Source organism: Vulpes lagopus, chromosome 3 (assembly GCF_018345385.1).
Source record: "Vulpes lagopus strain Blue_001 chromosome 3, ASM1834538v1, whole genome shotgun sequence".
In the NCBI taxonomy this organism is placed as follows: Eukaryota; Metazoa; Chordata; class Mammalia; order Carnivora; family Canidae; genus Vulpes; species Vulpes lagopus.
Genome location: NC_054826.1, coordinates 44,215,156 through 44,233,581, shown reverse-complemented (window position 1 = coordinate 44,233,581; position 18,426 = coordinate 44,215,156). Strand labels below are relative to the sequence as shown.

Genomic DNA, 18,426 nt, shown 5'->3' with positions numbered 1-18,426 from the left:
GGAATATCAGATGCTTAGTTGTCATTATTTCTGCCTCAAAGAGTGACCCCTCCCTTTCTTAAGCCAAGTCCCTGCCAACATCTCTCCATAAGACACCTAAATCATGATATTATCAAATGTAGGCACCCATTCATGATCAATCCTACCCATTCCTTCCTAATTTAGGCTTACATCTCAAAGAATATTTACCTTCTGTGCAACCTTCTGTCACTTAACTGTTCAGTTCAGCAGTTAGCAAAGACTTAGTGTTAGTCATCTAGGAGAGTTCTGAGCTAACAGAAGCACGGGGATCCATTTCTCAAATAAGGATTTCCTTTTAGGTCAGGGATTGAAACTTGAACTGTATAAAGTTCACACTGCAAGGTTCCTGGGCAGATCATGATATTTATAGGAGATAATTCCAGAAGGCAGTGACTCACAATAGAAGAATTTAAAAAGCCAGGCACTAGCTTCTGATAATAATAATAATAAAAAAAAAATAGAGGACATTCCAGGTCTCACTCTACAGCAAATGACATGAATCGTTTAGCTTAGCCCATGTGTTCTCCTTCAGGTGGTCTATGCTGGACCCTGGAGAAGGAGATGAAGATGGAGATGAAGCAAATAGATGCTGGACAAATAATGGGGCTCAGATCTTTGTTTCCCCACTTTCTAACCCACTTATTTTGATAAGTTATTTAGTTTCTTGTGGTCTTATATTACTCATCTGCAAGATGCTAATAACATTTCTTTTTTCATGCAATTGTTCTGAACACTGAAGGAACAATTTCACATGTAGTAAGTATCAAGTAACTTTTTTTCTAATAATTTTATCACTTGCCAATAATAATTACTACACTTGGAGATCATTCCTACATAACTATCAAGTTTGTTCATTACCAATATTATTGCTGTTATTGGTATGTACAACCTATCAATATTACAAGTGTGGTCATAATTTACACATGGAGGGTACAGAAGGGAGTCTTGTCCAGAAGCATGTGCAGCAAATATAATTAAGATTATTGTGCCCAAACTAAGAAGATAAAATACAGTCTTAATGCAGGATATTTAAAGAGAGCTTTAAAAAAAGATTTTATTTATTTCTTCATGAGAGACACAGAGAGAGGCAGAGACATAGGCAGAGGGAGAAGCAGGCTCCATGTAGGAGCCCAATGTGGGACTCGACCCCAGAACTCCGGGATGGCAGCCAATGGCAGATGCTCAACTGCTGAGCCACCCAGGCATCCCAAAGAAGGCTTTTTAAAAATTCAAAAACTTTGGATGCACCCATAAAAGTAGAATACCATACATATTATGTGAAAGCATGAATCAGATTTTAGTGGAAGTGGGTTTTGTTAATGCCCTTTTATTGTATTTCACGTATAATGCATCACTGAAAAATCATGCATTTTTGAAGATGTAAAAATTAACTATGATTGTTTTCTTTATCTGTGTAGAATAACAATGAACCCTTTTAGAAAATATGCTTATCCACCAAGACCATGTTTTCAATGTTGGACCATCATGGTGCACCAAGTGCGGGAGTGATCTCTTTTAAGAGAAGAGGATCTTTGATCTGTCCTCATATTTATGTCCTATTTTTAACTGGCCATTCTCAAAAACCATCAAAGAGATCAGATTGCTTGAATGAAATTATAGAGAAAAAAATGTCAAAATATATGTTAACTCACTTGCCAAAGATTGTAGCTAGCAGTATCACCTATGTCATCTCATGTAAGATTTAGGACATCCTAAGAATCAAGCACCATCTTCAGTTAATAAAGACATTTACTATACTCTGAGACAGTAAATAACCAAGCTGCCAAACCTCAGATCAAATCCAGTTTTCTCAGGATCCAAAATCTATGCTCTTCACACAACATGACAATAGTTGCAATCACTTCAATTACTAAACTCCAATAGCATCAATTAGAAAATATTCCCAATAATTTGAAAAGGGGTACAGAACAGCGGCTATATCATTGTTGGTCATGGCAGACTATATATTTAGATGTTATTATATTGAAAAACAAATATTTATGAAATATGCTTTCACATATGCCTTAAATTATTTGAATAAATATTAATCTTATCACCTGATTATATGTACATTTATTCATAGCACATTTGGCTGCCTGACTTGTATTTTATGCTATAAATTTATTATTTTTTAAAAATTTTATGTCCTTCTCTAATATCCACTTCAGGAGATGAGGGCAAAACAATGTTTCATTATTATTTCATTATTTCTTGTTCCCCAGTAGGCCTTCAGTCTACATTTGTTTAACGAAAGGATAAACGATGGATAAATGAATAAGTGAATGAATGTATAGATACATATATATGTATGTATAAACATCATGGTTAGACAGGTCTACATATTCTAAAATCCAAAGCCTCATTATATAAAGAGATATAATAGAATGAAACTATCTCTGACAAGTGCCAGGGAAGATCATAAAAAATACCTTCCTTTTACACAATTGCCGTTACATATATTCCATTACAGATATCAATATCTCTAAGCTATAACATGATATTTTAAATGTGCCCCTGGTATTAGTATTCTAAATGGTACCATTGATTTTCATGCTATGTAATAGGATACTTTAAAATACACATCTCAGGAAAACACCATCTTCTAGGCCTTTCCATCATAACATACATAAGTATCACATTCTGTGTTGGCATTCCCTCCTGGGCTCCCTGTCAAGATCCCTAAATGGTGAAACATTTATGTATCTATTCACACGAAAGGGTCAAAAATACACAACTATGTGGTAAATTAAGATCTTTGAAGTCCATCCCTCTTCCTAGTACAGAATTACTCCTTAATTCTAAATATTATAAAATATAGTCAACTGTCCAATTGAAATCTGGGAGGGTGTCCTGGGTTGAAGTGAGAATTGTCAGCAAACCATCAGAAGCTAGGAAAAGGCAAAGAAGGATTCTCCCATACAGGTTTCAAAGGGAGCATGGTCCTACTGACACCTTAATTTTGGACTTCTAGACTCCAGAATTGTGAAAAACTAAATTTCTGTTATTTTGATCCATCCAGTTATTTTGCTATGTCCGCCCTATGAAACTTACACAATTGGCAATGTAATTTTTGCACAGAAGAAAAAAATCCTTTAAGACAATGTAGGGGACTGTTGTTGATAATATGAAATTAGGTCTATTAAATGTTACTTAGTTTAGTAGATTGTATACAAAGATGGCCAAAACAATTATTCCTGTTCCTGTATCCATACCTCTTTGCTATGTGATTTCACTATTCTTCTTAATAGGAAGTAGAGTTTATTTTCCTTCCCCTTGAATTTGGGTTGGCCTTGTGGTTTATTTTAACTGTTAGAATATATCACACATGACACTGGACAACTTCTGGGTTTAGGCCTCAAGAAGCATTTAAGCTTCTGTTTTCACCCCTCTGGAATGTGCTACTAACTACTTAAGGAAGCTCAGGCTACCCTATGGGAGGATGAGATCACTTGGAACACAGACAAACTCTCTTATCTTATGCTTTCTATACAAGAGTTTTTAATCTTGAGTGTGCATTGGAATCACCGAGAGGATTTATTAAAACTTATGAAACCCACTCCTAGCTTTTGATTCAGTAGACTTGGGACAGTGTCTGAGAATGTTCATTTCCAACTTTCCAGGTGATGCTAATGGTGCTGGTCCAGTGACCCAGTGACCACACTTCTAAAGTCACTGACCCCAGAACAGCCTTCATTTAAACTTGGAGATTATTCTAGTCATGTGACTGATCCCAGGTAAATCCAGCCGAAGATCTGCTCAGTTGACCTACCAGCTCCTGGGTTACAGGGTGGTTTGAAACACAGCAAGAAACAACTGGGACACCAAGTTATTCTGGCACTTTGTGTGGCTGGCTCCTCACTCATTGCTGGTATTATAACATCTTTTAAATTTTCACTGCAAAGCCAGTAGGTAACAGAAAGGAAACTAGAGAATATAATGAGAGGCAATGATGAAGTTCTTGCTTGGATGAGAACAAAACAAGAGAGATGACTTTATGTATGTAGGGATAGGTAAAGGCAATGAAAAACATATGCAGACAATTAATTACATTTTTCCTGTTTGACAATGACCCAGAGACATTTTTCTCAAACTTTAAGGTGTGAAGAATCCCTTGAGAAGCTCACTAACATTCAGTTTGCAGCGCTTGACTTCTTAGAGATTTAGTGGAGGCAGATAGGGAAAGGACGCAGTAATCTGTATTTTTAAAACAACTATCCTCATTCCTGGTGGTTCTTATTCAAATGGTTTAGAGGTCCACAGACACCAAGGAAAGAGCTGATGGTAAGCTCTTGGGGCCAGACAACATTTATAAACCCCCACAGACTTCACATATAGAAAAGCTCTTGAAAAATGTGCTAAAAACACCTGGCTGGTTGGGAACATCTTCTCTTCAAATATGAAGAACACTCTTCATGACTGATTTCTTTTAGTTGTATTTATAATCACTTCCTTTCTTTCTTCTCTATTTGGCTTTTATGTGATGATGTAAAAAACCCTCTGGTGAGAGAGTTTAAGGGCTTCTGGCTCAATTTATGCACTGTTAGTGGATCCTTGTCTCTAGTGCTAGGTCATCCCACCCCATGCCAAACTCCCTACTGTCACTCTCCCTAAATACAACATGCCCCCTTCCCAGAGCACTTTGAGACTGAGTGGGCACACTGAATATACAGAATGACCAGTGAGTAATGTGGGATTATTCCAGAATCCCAACTTTTCCTCTCCCACCTCTTCAGGATAGCAATCATCAAAAGTAATTCCAATATATATTTTACAGCATGTGATTATATGCTACATATGACTGTCATCCTGTTCCTCAAATTATTGATTTATATATCAGTCATCTAAAATCAACATAATTTCAAAATATTTTGCTAATGGACAGGCTTTCAGAGAAAACATACTAATGTTGCTCACAACCTTCGGAGAGATGAAATGGAAGCCATTATATCTTTAGTTTCAACTTTACTTTAAATGTCTTTAGTAGTTTGCAGTCTTGTTTCACAAGAACATATAAATCGATTTGAATTATGGTCAAATTTCAATGTAGATATATTGATTCTAGAAGCCAATCTTACTATTTACATAACTAAACTTTGATGTTGTGTATGTGGGTTGATTAAAATTCCTGCTGCTCTAAAACACAGAGATTTTTCAGTTTAAAAAGTAATTTTTAAAGTTTTCAATTTACCCTAAACCCTCCTCCCTGCAAACACCTCACCCTTTGGAAAAAAAAAAAAAGTCTTACTTATAAAAGATAGGCCCCCTGTGGCACTTAATGAGTTACCCATCATTAACTCCACAGGATACAGTCAATAAATTTAATATGTGTGTACTTAAATGAAAGATCTGACAGCCATGAATTGTAAATAGGAATTTGGTATAAACTGAGATTTTTACGAGTAAAAAAATAAGAACAACATCATTGGAACTTACATTAACAATAAATTCTTCCTGGCTACTTCCTTCTTTCAGTTTTTAATAGGAGACGGAATTGATGCTTAAGGGCATTTAGGGATAAGATGGGAACAACTTACCATAATATTAGAAACTCTCCAGTGAGATCATTTTAGTTTAGTATCTATCCCCTTTTCCATCTTCTTGATAAGTGGGTGAAAAATAGTACTGCTCCCTGTTCTGGGCCATTCACCCTTCTATTTAGAAACCTTCTTAAGGAGGGCGAGAATTAATAGAGAAATCTAACTTTATTTTGTATTTAGGAGGCCATGGGGGCCAGGGAAGTAACTTTTATGAATTATCTACCATGAGTCAAAGTACCAAGTGAGGCACTTTATTTAAGTAATCCTATTTAATTCTTCAAAGCCTCAGTTTTCATATATTTTTTAAGAGATCCATAATTCCTGTATTATAAACTGAGGCTTAGAAGTTTTAAATCCCCTACCCAAAGTCACACAAGCTAACAAATTTTAGAACTAGTGTCACTCTACTTGACTCTAAAAACGACTCCTCTACATCAAAATATTTAGCTCTTAATTCAGGGTGGGCACATTTTTTTTTTTTCCTGCAAAGGGCCAGAGAGTAAATACTTTTAGTCTTTGAGGGCCATATGGTCTCTGTTGCAACTACTTAACTCTGCTATTGTAGCTGAAAGCAGCCATAGGCAGTTACATAAATGAATAAGCATGGCTGTGTTCCAATCAAACTTTTTTTTCAATGGACATTGAAATTTGAATTTCATTTAATTTTCATGTGTCATGAAATATCATCCTTCTTACATCTTTTTCAACTATTTAAAAAATGTAAAAGCCATTTTTAGTTTATAGACATAGAAAACCAATTGGCTGACTAAATTTGGTCCAGAGGCCATAGTCTGCAAACCCTTCCTTCAATTCCCTAAGCCATGTGGAGGTCAGGGGCTACATTTTTTGATTTTCTGACTCTTGTGAGTACTTCCTCATAGTGCCTAAAACAGAGTAGGCTCTTGCTTAACACTTGGTGATTGGATTGGAAGTGTGGTTCTCAATGGCCTCATTTTTACCTTTTCAATTGAACATTCCCTGCTCTCTTTTTACTTGAGCTTAAATTTACTCCATTGCTGTAATTTCAAATTTTTTTCCAAGAAAAATAAAAGTTGTATCATTTAAAGTTACTGTACCTTAACAAATGCACCTAAAGTGGCACTGTTTTTGCATGCATGAAAGCTCAAAGCCTCAACAACTCCCATGAGCGATTAATCTTCTAACACTAATTAGATATTTGCTAATTAGCGTCTGATGTGTGAAATGAAAAAACATTTTGAAGCTGAAATGAATAGGGTCTAGGAAGATAGGGCTGTATTCCAGTTCCCCCTTTTCCATATTATTATCATATTTCATAAATATTAATAAGATCACATGATACCAGCCGCTCTATAAAATTATCTCTCTGAACGAAGGCTTTTGTTTGATATAATAGGGATGTGTCAATATTTTGCATATGGGAGAAAGCATTCAATGAAGGAAAGCATTTTTTCCCTCAATGTTAAAGAGATGTCATATTTCATGAATCACTTTTATGCTCGATCAACCAGTCCTACTTTTTAACCTAGAATACTTCTTCCCATAAGAGAAGGTAGAAAATCTGTCTCCAAATCATCACCTCTCTTCCTTTCTTACACCCTAATCTTGGTTTAAAAGAAGACTTAATAGGATGGAAAATATCTTAAACTTATGATTCAGTGCAATGAAATAATAAAAATCATTATGGAGTGGTCAATTTCAATAAGGAATTTGACTAGTAAAAGAGAGATATTTGAATTTTATTAGTTGCATGCATGAAGACAATCCTAAGAAACCTCCTTATGCCATCCTATGTTAAAAAAAGAAAAGAAGAGGAAAAAGAAACTATAGAGAACAGGATAGAGGTTTCAGTGCTTCCAACTCACACACATAGTGTATAATATTCAAGTAATAAATATTAAGTCATGTTGTAGTCATAAAATGTAACATTTTGATTAGGAATATTTCTCAAGTGAAAGCCTACATTAAACATATTTGGTTCTGAAAGAAAAGACCTATAATAACAAACTATTTCAGTTGGTGTGGGATTTTTTGAAAAACCACTCACCTGTGAATGCTGGTCATATCACAAATTATATCTAATTACAGCATTGATACAGTAATTTGAAATGATAGCTAAGCACAAGTTGACAAAGGTGACATTGAAACATAATGACGATGAGATTATCGTTTTCTTAGGCTGACATTTTGTGATTATAATAATGCTGATCAAGATGATTAAAACCATAATGAAGGGAAAGCTCTAAGAACCAGAACAAAACATACCAAGACTAGAGAGAGGCCAACTATCATTTTGAATCCTACTTCTTCAATAAGAGTTTTCCTGCCAGCATAAAATTAGGTAATTGTGTTAGTCCCAGAGATCTGTGGGAACCTCAGTTAACAGACAATGCTTTCTTTCTTTCTTTTTTTAAAATATTTTATTTATTTATTCATGAGAGACACAGGGAGATAGAGAAGCAGAGACACAGGCAGAGGGAGAAGCAGGCTCCATGCAGGGAGCCCAATGTGAGACTCGATCCCAGGTCTCCAGGATCATGCCCGGAGCCCAAGGCAGACGCTTAACCGCTGAGCCACCCAGGTATCCCTATAGACAATGTTTTCTATCTACACACAGGTTTCTGCTTTTCAAAGCTGGAATGAGAAGATAGATCATATATGTCAATTTATCCATTTGCACTGGGGATTGTATTCCAATTAGCTTGGAGATTGATTATCAGCTCCCAGATGCAAAACACCAATACACCATCTGCATTGATACTCAGTTATCAGGATCTTCAGCTTAAAATTCGTGATCTCAAGGCTCAGCAGTGTTGCAAACACCAAATGAATAGGAAAAGTCTGGCAGACACTACCCTTTCACTTATGATTAAATGAGAATAAAACTAGACAGCTTTTAATTACCAACAACAGAAAAATGAGTCAAGGGGAATCATACCCAATCAAGACATCACCAGTCAATCCAGCAGGCTGACAACTAGCTGAACCCGGGAAATGCACAATCTTCTGTATCTTGCTCCAACTAGCCTATTTAAATTGTATCAAGTTCAAAGTATCTGATGAGACTTGTAATTCCAGCTGAATTCTGAACCTTATTTCAAAAATGGAGGATATATACATCTCAATTATTTAAAATTACCTTCCAAACCATACATGTGTTCTCAACCTTGTTTTTCTTTTACCTATGGTGTTTGGTGTCTTAAAGGATCAGAGATTCTTTGATACTCACTTGGAAGCAATTTGCAAAAAAATCTATGCACTAGCTAGGTTAGGTCCAATTGTCCCATTTTGCTGATGAGGCAACTGGGACACAGAGTGACAAGTTTGACTGTAAATATTGCCTCTTCATGTGAAACTTTCCATTACTTACAGTATCCTACACTCTGAAATATTTGAAAAGTTTTCCTCCTCCATTAAAGTGTCAGCCGACTGTTTTATAGTTCAGATATCATGGTTTTGTTATTACCACTTATTTTTCTACATATGGAAATATATGCATATATATTTAAATATATATGTAAATATATATATATATATTTAAATATATATGTAAATATATATATATATATATATATATATATATATATATCCAGAAGGTATGTTAAAGTGTGAATTGCCTGTTGTCCAATTGTATCCCATTCCTTAGTAAAATCTATTTCATTTGTAACCTTCATCCTTATACATTCTATCCTAACGAAACCCATCTGGGTTACAATTACACATTTCCCCAAGGATCACCTATGATTTTAATCTTTGAAACGTACCCAGGAGGATGGAAGAAGACAGAGGTTATGAGAGCTAGTAAGAGCTTATAGAAGTACACACTGAGTGTCAGAGGTAGAATGTGGTGGCCTTTTCATAAGGTCTTGTTTTTTTTGTTTTTCAAAAAGACGAATCATCATCATTCTGAGAAAACCATATTTTTCCTGATGGATGAGGCTCCCATTTCTCTACTCTGAGTCAACCTATCCTTAGAACTTTCCATTTTTTATTTCATAAAAAATCTAACTATTGATATAATAATTTGAAATGATAGTTAAGCACACATTGACAGAGGTGATACTAGAAGATGATGATGAGATTGTTATCATCATGTGACTGGCACTGTAATGCATATACTTACGTACCATCTCATTTATTCCTGACAACACTGCTGCCTACGTTTTACAGATGAAGAAATCTAGCTCATAAAACTTTAAATCATTTCAATCCATTCTCTCAACAGTATTTACTTGGCACATATAGCATGCTGACCTTTGTGATGGGGCTGTGCATGTGATCTTGAGTCAAACAGACAGCTTATAAAGTTTACAGCTAAACCAACTACAGGGGCTGGTCTGAGGTCTTAGGTCAAGTACCTGATGAGTTCTTTTTCTTTCCTAGACCCACGTTAAAATAAAATGTACCCCACATTTCCTAACTCACAGACCTCTGTCCTCTTTCACATTTTATCATTATCATTTTTTATAAATCTAAGGGTTGTGGCAACCCTGAGTCAAGCAAGTCTATTGGCACCATTTTCCCAATGGTATCTGCTTCATATTTTGGTAATTCTTATAATATTTCAAACATTTTCATTATTATTATATTTGTTACAGTGATCTGTAATTAGGGATCTTTGATGTTATTATTATAATTGTTTAGGGGCACCACAAACCATGCCCATATGAGATGGTGAACTTAATACATATTGTGTGTTCTGACTCTTCCACTGACAAGCTCCTTTCTCTCTTTCTCTCTCTCTCCCTTTGGGCTTCCCTATTCCCTAAGACACAATATTGAAATTAGGCTGATTAATAATCTTATGATGGCCTCTAAGTGTTGAAGTAGAAGGAAGAGTCATGCATCTCTCATTTTAAATAGAAAGCTGGAAATGATTAAGCTTAGTGAAGAAGGCACATCAAAAGCCAAGATAGGCCAAAAGCTGGGCCTCCTATGCCAAACAGTTAAGTGATGAATGCAAAGGAAAAACTCTTGAAGGCAATTAAAAGTGCTATTCTAGTGAACACATGAGTGATAAGAAAGTGAAACCGCCTTGTTGCTGATATGCAGAAAGTTTTAGTGGTCTGGATGGAAGGTCAAAGCAGCCACAATATGCTCTCAAGACAAAGCTTAATCCAGAGCAAGGCCCTAACTGTCTTTAATTATATACAGGGTGAGGGAGGTAAGGAAGCTGCAGAAGCAAAGCTAGAAGTTTGGGTCGTGAGGTTTAAAAGAAGAAGCTGTCTCCATAACATAAAAATGAAAGATGAAGCAGCAAGTACTGATGTAGAAGCTGCAGCAAGTTCTCCAGAAGATGTGGCCACGATAAGTAATGAAGGTGGTTACACTGAACAACAGATTTTCAATGTAGATGAAACAGCCTTCTTTTGGAAGACGATGCCATCTAGGACTTTCATAGCTATAGAGAAGCCAGTGCCTGGTTTCAAAGCCTCAAAGGACAGGCTGGCTGTCTTGTTAGGGGCTAAAGTAGTTGGAGATCTTAAGTTGAAACCAGTGCTCATTTACCATTCAGGAAATTCATGGGCTCTTAAGAATTATACTAAATCTACCCTGCTTGTACTTTACACGGAATAACAAAGTCTGGATGACAGCACATCTGTTTACAATTTAGTTTACTGAATTTTTAAAAAAACAATTTGTTTATCTGAGAGAGAGACCAAGAGAGTGAGAGTATGAGCAAGGGGAAGGGGGAGAGGGAATGAGAGAGGGAGAAGCAGACTCCTCACTGAGCAGGGAGCCTGACTCGGGGCTCTATCCCAGGATCTTGGGATCATGACCTGAGCCGAAGACAGATGCTTAACTGACCTAGCCACCATGGCACCCCACTTTACTGAATCTTTTAAGCCCACTGTTGAGACCTACTTAGAGAAAAAGATTCCTTTGAAAATATTACCACTCATTGACAATGCAATTGGTCACCCAAGAGCTGTGATGGAGGTGTACAATGAGATCAATGTTCTTTTCATGCCTGCTGACACAACATCCATTGTGCACCCCATGGATCAAGGAGAAATTTCAATTTTCAAGTCTTACATTTTTTTAAAGATTTTATTTATTTATTCATTAGAGACACACACACACACAGAGAGAGAGAGAGAGAGAGAGAGAGAGGCAAAGAGACAGGTAGAGGGAGAAGCAGGTTCCATGTTGGGAGCCTCATGTGGGACACGATGTGGGACTCAATCCCTGAACTCCAGGATCACGTCCTGAGATGAAAGCAGAGCTTAACCGCTGAGCCATCCAGGCATCCCATCAAGTCTTATTATTTGAGAAATACATTTTATACGGCTATAGCTGCCATAGTGATTCTTCGGATGGATCTGGGCAAAGTCAATCAAAAACATTTTGGAAAGGATTTCATCATTCTGGATGCATTAAGACTATTTGTTGTTGAAGCCCCGTGGGTGGCTGAGGGTGCCAGGCAGTGTGGTCATGGGTTGCCACACCATGCTGAGCAGAGCATGCTGCTGGCTCCCACCTTAGGGCTTCAGGGTACAGAGGTGCCACTGTGCGTGGTTGCCCACCCACAGGTGCCTTCATGTGTCGGGATGGTGGCAGTGGGCAGACAAGAGTGGGAGGATGGAGGACCCGTCCCGTGCCTTTGACCTGGTGCTGCTTGAATTCCTGGTGTGCCTGCTCTCCAAAAAGCCGCTCAGATATGAAGCATCGACAACTGAGTTGATTAATGACAAGTTGGAAATAGCTTTTCCAATTATTAATGGGGATCCTAATATGATACTGCAGGCAACTAGGATGACACATCAAAATAATAAGAAGAAATGGGGCAGCACCAGATCATAATTAAAAACAACACCAAAGGGGCCCCTGGTGGCTCAGTCACTTAAGAATGTGACTGGATTTCGGCTCAGGTCATGATCTCAGGGTTGTGAGGTCGAGCCTCCATGCTGAGTGTGGAGCCTGCTTAAGATTCTCTCTTTCCCTCTTCCTCTATGTGCCTCCCCCACCCCGCTCAAGCTCGCTCTCTCTCTCCGAAAAAACAAACAAACAAAAAACAACACACAGAACTTAACTTTCCTAGTACTGCTTACCTTTTAAAAAGTCAGAATGGCAATCAGTAAGTTGGGGAGAAGATTGTTTCTGTCTCTTCCTACATTGCCCTTATTCTGCTGATCTCTTTAGCAGGTCTGTTCTACTCAGTCTCTGTGGAAGAAGCCTTGCCACAGGGCTGCACTAGCACAGTCAGCCTGTGCTTTTGCAGTCTGCTTAGGCTGATTACGATGCCATTTTCTGTGTTGTTCCACCTTTGGATGTAGATGGGTGTTAAACTCTTCAGATATAATTAATATAACCAGGGCCAAGATAGTGTGTGTATATATATATATATATATATATATATATATATATATATATATAAATGATATGTATTGAGTGTCTGTCTCTGAAAGCTCAACCACACAGAAATACTGGAAACCCACTTAATTTGCAGGAAAGGTACTGTGCCTTGCTTCTCTCAGAGGTTTAGGACTATGGGAGGCTTAAGTTGCAGAAGCTTCTTTTATTATACTTTTGTTCTGACTTTGTTTTTTGAAAAGTCTAATTTATAACTACTGCATCAGAAGAAACATTTCAACAAAGTTTCTTATTGAAAATTAATGGTCCCAACCATCACCTGATGGCTTTATTTCTCACTCCAGTCATCTAAAAGTTAATCATTAACATTTTAATTGTTCATTTTAGATTCAAAGTATTTGGCAGTCACATGTTAAGGATAACTAAAATAATTCAAGAGGAGCTATGCTAGAATAGTTGTAAAGAAATGCATTTGAGGTAGTGTGATAGAAAACTACAATAAAATGGAAGTTTCATGTACTTGCAAACATTCTGAGTTTGTAAAATTACATTTGTTTCTTTGGCATCAAATGCTTACATGAGTAATAATAAAATGACACTTCCCATTTAAAAAAAAATTGTGTCTCATGGGAAGAGGGCAAAACATCAATATGAACAGAACTTTGGAAAAAGTTGATTCCAATCTTCATGGATGACTTTGAGGGGTTCAGGACTTCAGTGGAGGAAGTAACTGAACATGTGGTACAAACAGCAAGAGAACTAGAATTAGAAGTGGAGTCTGAGGATGGGACTGAATTGCTGCTGCACTCTCATGATAAAACTTGAACAGATAAGGAGTTGCTTCTTATGAATGAGCAAAGAGAGTGTTTCTTGAGATGGCATCTACTCCTGGTGAAGATGCTGTGGAAATTGTTGAAGTGACAACAAAGCAGTTAGAATATCACATAAACTTAGCTGATAAAGCAGAGGCAGGTTTGAGAGGATTGACTCCAATTTTGAAAGAAGTTCTACTGTGGGTAAAATGTGATCAAACAGCATTACATGCTACAGAGAAATCGCTCGTGAAAGGAAGAGTCAATCAATGCAGCAAATTTCATTGTTGTCTTATTTTTAAAAATTGCCACAGACACTCTGACCTTCAGCAACCACCACCCTGATCAGTCAACAACTATCAACATCAACATCAAGGCAAAACCATTCACCAGCAAAAAGACTATGACTTGCTGAAAGCTCAGATGATGGTTAGCATTTTCTAGGAATATTTTTAAATTAAGGTACGCAAATTGTTTAGGCATGATGTTATTACACTCTTAATAGACTACAATATAGTATAAACATACTTTTATATGCACTAGGAAACCAAAAACTTCATTTGACTTCTTTTATTGTGATATTCACTTTATTGCTATGGTCCAGAACTGAAACCATAATATATCTGAACTATGCCTGTATTCATGCTGCCCTTGGAGATGCAAAAGAACAGCAAAGAGGGGAACCCGGAACAACATTATAGACTAAATGGACCTAAGAGACATATACCGAACATTCTCTCCAATGATAATACAAAATGTATTCTTCTCAACTGCACATGGAACATTTTCTAGGACAGACCATGTGTTGGGCCACAAAAGTTGGCAAATCTAACAATGCTAAAATCATACCAACTATCTTCTCTGACTACAATGGCATAAAACTAGAAATCAGTAACAAGAGGAAATTAAACAACAGCCTCTTGAACAATAAATTAATCAAAGAAGAAATGAAAGGAAAATAAAAATGTTTCTTGAGACAAACGAATAAAAACACAACATACCAGTACTTATGGAATGTAGCAAAAGCATTTCTAGGAGAGGAGGTCATAGCTAAATGCCTGCATTTAGCCAATTATACCAAATAAACAACCTAAATCTATAACTTAAGGAACCAGAAAAAGAAGAACAGACTGAACCCAAAGGTAGCAAAAGAAAGGAAAGAATTAAGAATAGAGTAGAAATAAATGAAATAGAAAGCAGAAAAGCAATGGAAAAGATTAACCAAATTAAGAGCCGGTTCTTTGAAAAGATAAAATTGACAAACCCTTAGCTAGACTAACGAAGGAAAAAAGAGAAAGTGTTCAAATAAATAAAATTATAAATAGAAAAACATTACAGCTGATACCACAAAAATTCAAAGGATTATGAGTCTACTACTAACAACTATACACCAAAAAGCTGAATAACCTAGGATAAGTAGAAAAATTCTTAGAAACATTAGACTTAGCAAGACTAAGTGAAAAAGAAATAGAATACCTGAATAGGCAAATTGCTACTAGGGAGATTGAATCAGTATTAAAAATCTCCTAATCAAGAGAAACCCAGGACTAGATGGCTTCACTGGTGAGCTTTACCAAAAATTTAAAGAAAGTTTAACACCAATATTTATTAGGCCCTTCCAAATAACCCCCCCCCAAAAAAAACCCAAAAAACAAAAAAACTTAAAGAGAAGAAAACACTCCCAAACCCATTTTACAAGGTCAGCATTATCCTGATACCAAAACCAGAAAAAGACACTACTAGAAAACCATATTATATATTATATATCAGGCCAATATCTCTGATAAATATAGATGCAAAAATTCTCAATAAACTATAGAAAACTGAAGTCAGCAGCACATGAAGGGATCATTCACCATAATCAACCAGGATTTGTCCCTGGGATCCAAGAATGGTTTAACATATGCAAATCAATCAGTGTGATACATCACATTAATAGAATGAAAGAAAATCATATGATCACCTCAATAGATGCAGAAAAGAACATTTGACAAAATTCAATATCTATTTGTGATAAAATCTCTTAACAAATTAGCAGAGAAGGAATTTATCCCAATATAATAAAGTCCATATATGGTAGGCCTACAACTAACATCATACTAGGTGGAGAAAGGATGAAAGCTTTTCCTCCACGATCAGGAACTAAACAAAGGTGCCTCTCCTATTCAACACAGTATTGGAAGTCCTAGCAAGACCAATCAGACATGAAAAAGAAATCAAAGATAAAATTAAAAAATAAAATTGTCTCTATTCGCAGGTGACATGATTTTATATACAGAAAATCCTAAAAACTCAATAAAAAAATTGTTAGATCCAATCATTGAATTCAGTAAAATTCCAAGATACAAAATTAATATGTAAGTATTAATAACAATTCTATACATTAACAACAAAATTTCTGAAAAGGAAACAAAAAAGAATCCCATTTACTATGCCATCAAAACCAATAAAATGCCAACTAATAAATTTAAAGAAAAATACAAGACATTGATAGAAAAAAATAGAAAAAGACACAAATAAATGGAAAAGTATCCCTGTTCATAGATTAGAATAATTAATATTGTTAAAATGTCAATACTACTGAAGGCCATCTGTAGATTCAATACAGCCCTATCAAGATTCCAGTGGAATTTTTTACAAGTAGAAAACACTTCTGGGGTGCCTGTGTGGCTCATTTAGTGGAGTATCTGACTCTTGGTTTTGGCTCAGATAGTGATCTCTTGGTCATGGGATTGAGTCTTGCATCAGGCTTCAGGTTCATTCAGCACAGAGACTGATTCAGATTCTCTCTCCCTCTCCTTCCTGCTTGTGCTCACTTGCTCGCTCTTTCTCTCAAACAAATAAATGAAAAAAATTTTTTAAAGATTTTATTTATTTATTCATGAGACAGAGAGAGAGAGAGAGAGAGAGAGAGAGAGAGAGAGAGGGGCACAGACACAAGCAGAAGCAGGCTCCATGCAGGGAGTCTGACACAGGACTCGATCCCGGATCTCCAGGATCACACCCTGGGCTGAAGGCGGCGCTAAACTGCTGAGCCACCTGAGATGCCCAAATAAAAGAAATCTTAAAAAAATCCTAAAATTTATATGGAACCACAAAAGACCCTGAATTACCAAAGAAATCTTGAGAAAGGACATAGCAGGGGATGTCATATTTCTTGATTTTAAGCTCTGTTATAAAGCTATAGTCATTAAAACAGTATGGTTCTTACATAAAACAAATAGATCAATGGAACAGAATTGAGATCCCCAAAATAAACCCAAGTAAGTATGGTCAAACAATATTTCACAAGACAGACAAGTGTAGTCAATGGGGAAAAAGGAGTCCTTTAAAAAAATAGTGCTGGGATAATTGGATATTCACATGTAAAAGATGAAACTGGATCCATATCTCCTACCACTCATAAAAATTAACTCCAAATGGATTAAAAACTTAATGTAAGACTTGAAAACATGGAACTTTAGGAGGAAAACATTGGAACAAAGCTCCTTAACATAGGTCTTGGTAATGATTTTTTTTTTTTGATATGACACATAAAGAACAAGGAATAAAATAAAAAATAAACAAGCTGAATTACACCAAACTAAAAAACTTCTACACACAAAAGAAACCATCAACAAAATGAAAGACAACCTACAGAATAGGAAACAATATATGTGAACCATATATTTGATAAGGGGTTAATGTCAAAAACATAAATAATTCATACAAACAATAGCAAAAAAACAAATAACCCAATGGAAAAAAAAAAAAAAAAAAACGGGCAAAGGACCTGAATAAGTTTCTTCAAAGAAGATGTACAAAAGGCCAACAGATACATGAAAAGATGCTGATGATCATTAGTTATTAGAGAAATGAAAAGTAAAACCACAAGGAGATATGTCATGCCTATTAGAATGGTAATCACAAAAACACAAGTGTAAAATAAATGCTGGCATGAATATGGAGAAATGTGCACTGTTAGTGTGATTTTAAATTGGTATAACCACTAGGAAAATAGTATGGAAGATCCCAAAAAAAGTAAAAAAGAACTACTATATGACTGAGAAATTCCACTTCAGGGTATATATTCAAAGGTAGAGAAGGGATGAATTCAAGAAGCTATCTGTTACGCCCATGTTCATGGCATTATTTATGATACACTAGATATGGAAACTACTTAACAGTTCATTGATGAATGAATAAATAAGTTGTGATTATATATAGATATAGATACAGATATAAAATGGAATATTATTTAGCCATTAAAATGAGAAAACTCTACCATTTGCAACAACATGAATAGACCCTAAAGGCATTAAATAAGTGAAATAGTGAAATAAATCCAACAAAGACAGATACTCTATGATCTCATTTATATATGTAATCTAAAAGAAAAAGAAATCATAGAAAAAGAGATCAGATTTTCGGTTACCAGATGCAGGGGTGGGGGTAGGGGGAGGAAGTATTGGAGGAAGGTGGTCAAAAGGTGCGAACTTCCAGTTATAAGGTAAGTACCGAGGATATAATGTAGAGCATGATGATTATAGCTAACCATGTGATATATAGGGAAGTTTTTAAGAGAGTAAATCCTAAGTGTTCTCATCACAAGGAGAGATGTTTATTCTTCTTTTATTTTTATTGTATCTACATGAGAAGACAGAAGTAGCTGAAGCTACTGTGGTCATCATTTCAGAATATATGTAAATCAACGTATATTGAGGAGCCTGGATAATCCTACCTACCCACTCGAGACAGTGGCTAGTGCTAAATGAGTAGAGAAT

General features: G+C 36.0%; 1 protein-coding gene and 1 pseudogene across 14 annotated transcripts in view; one reads left to right on the top strand and one right to left on the bottom strand.

Moving 5' to 3' along the window:
- TENM2 (teneurin transmembrane protein 2) overlaps positions 1 to 18,426 on the bottom strand; it is a 3,550,639-nt gene that overhangs the window by 679,380 nt on the left and 2,852,833 nt on the right. The window lies entirely within an intron of this gene.
- Positions 12,606 to 12,844, top strand: LOC121486339 (annotated as a pseudogene).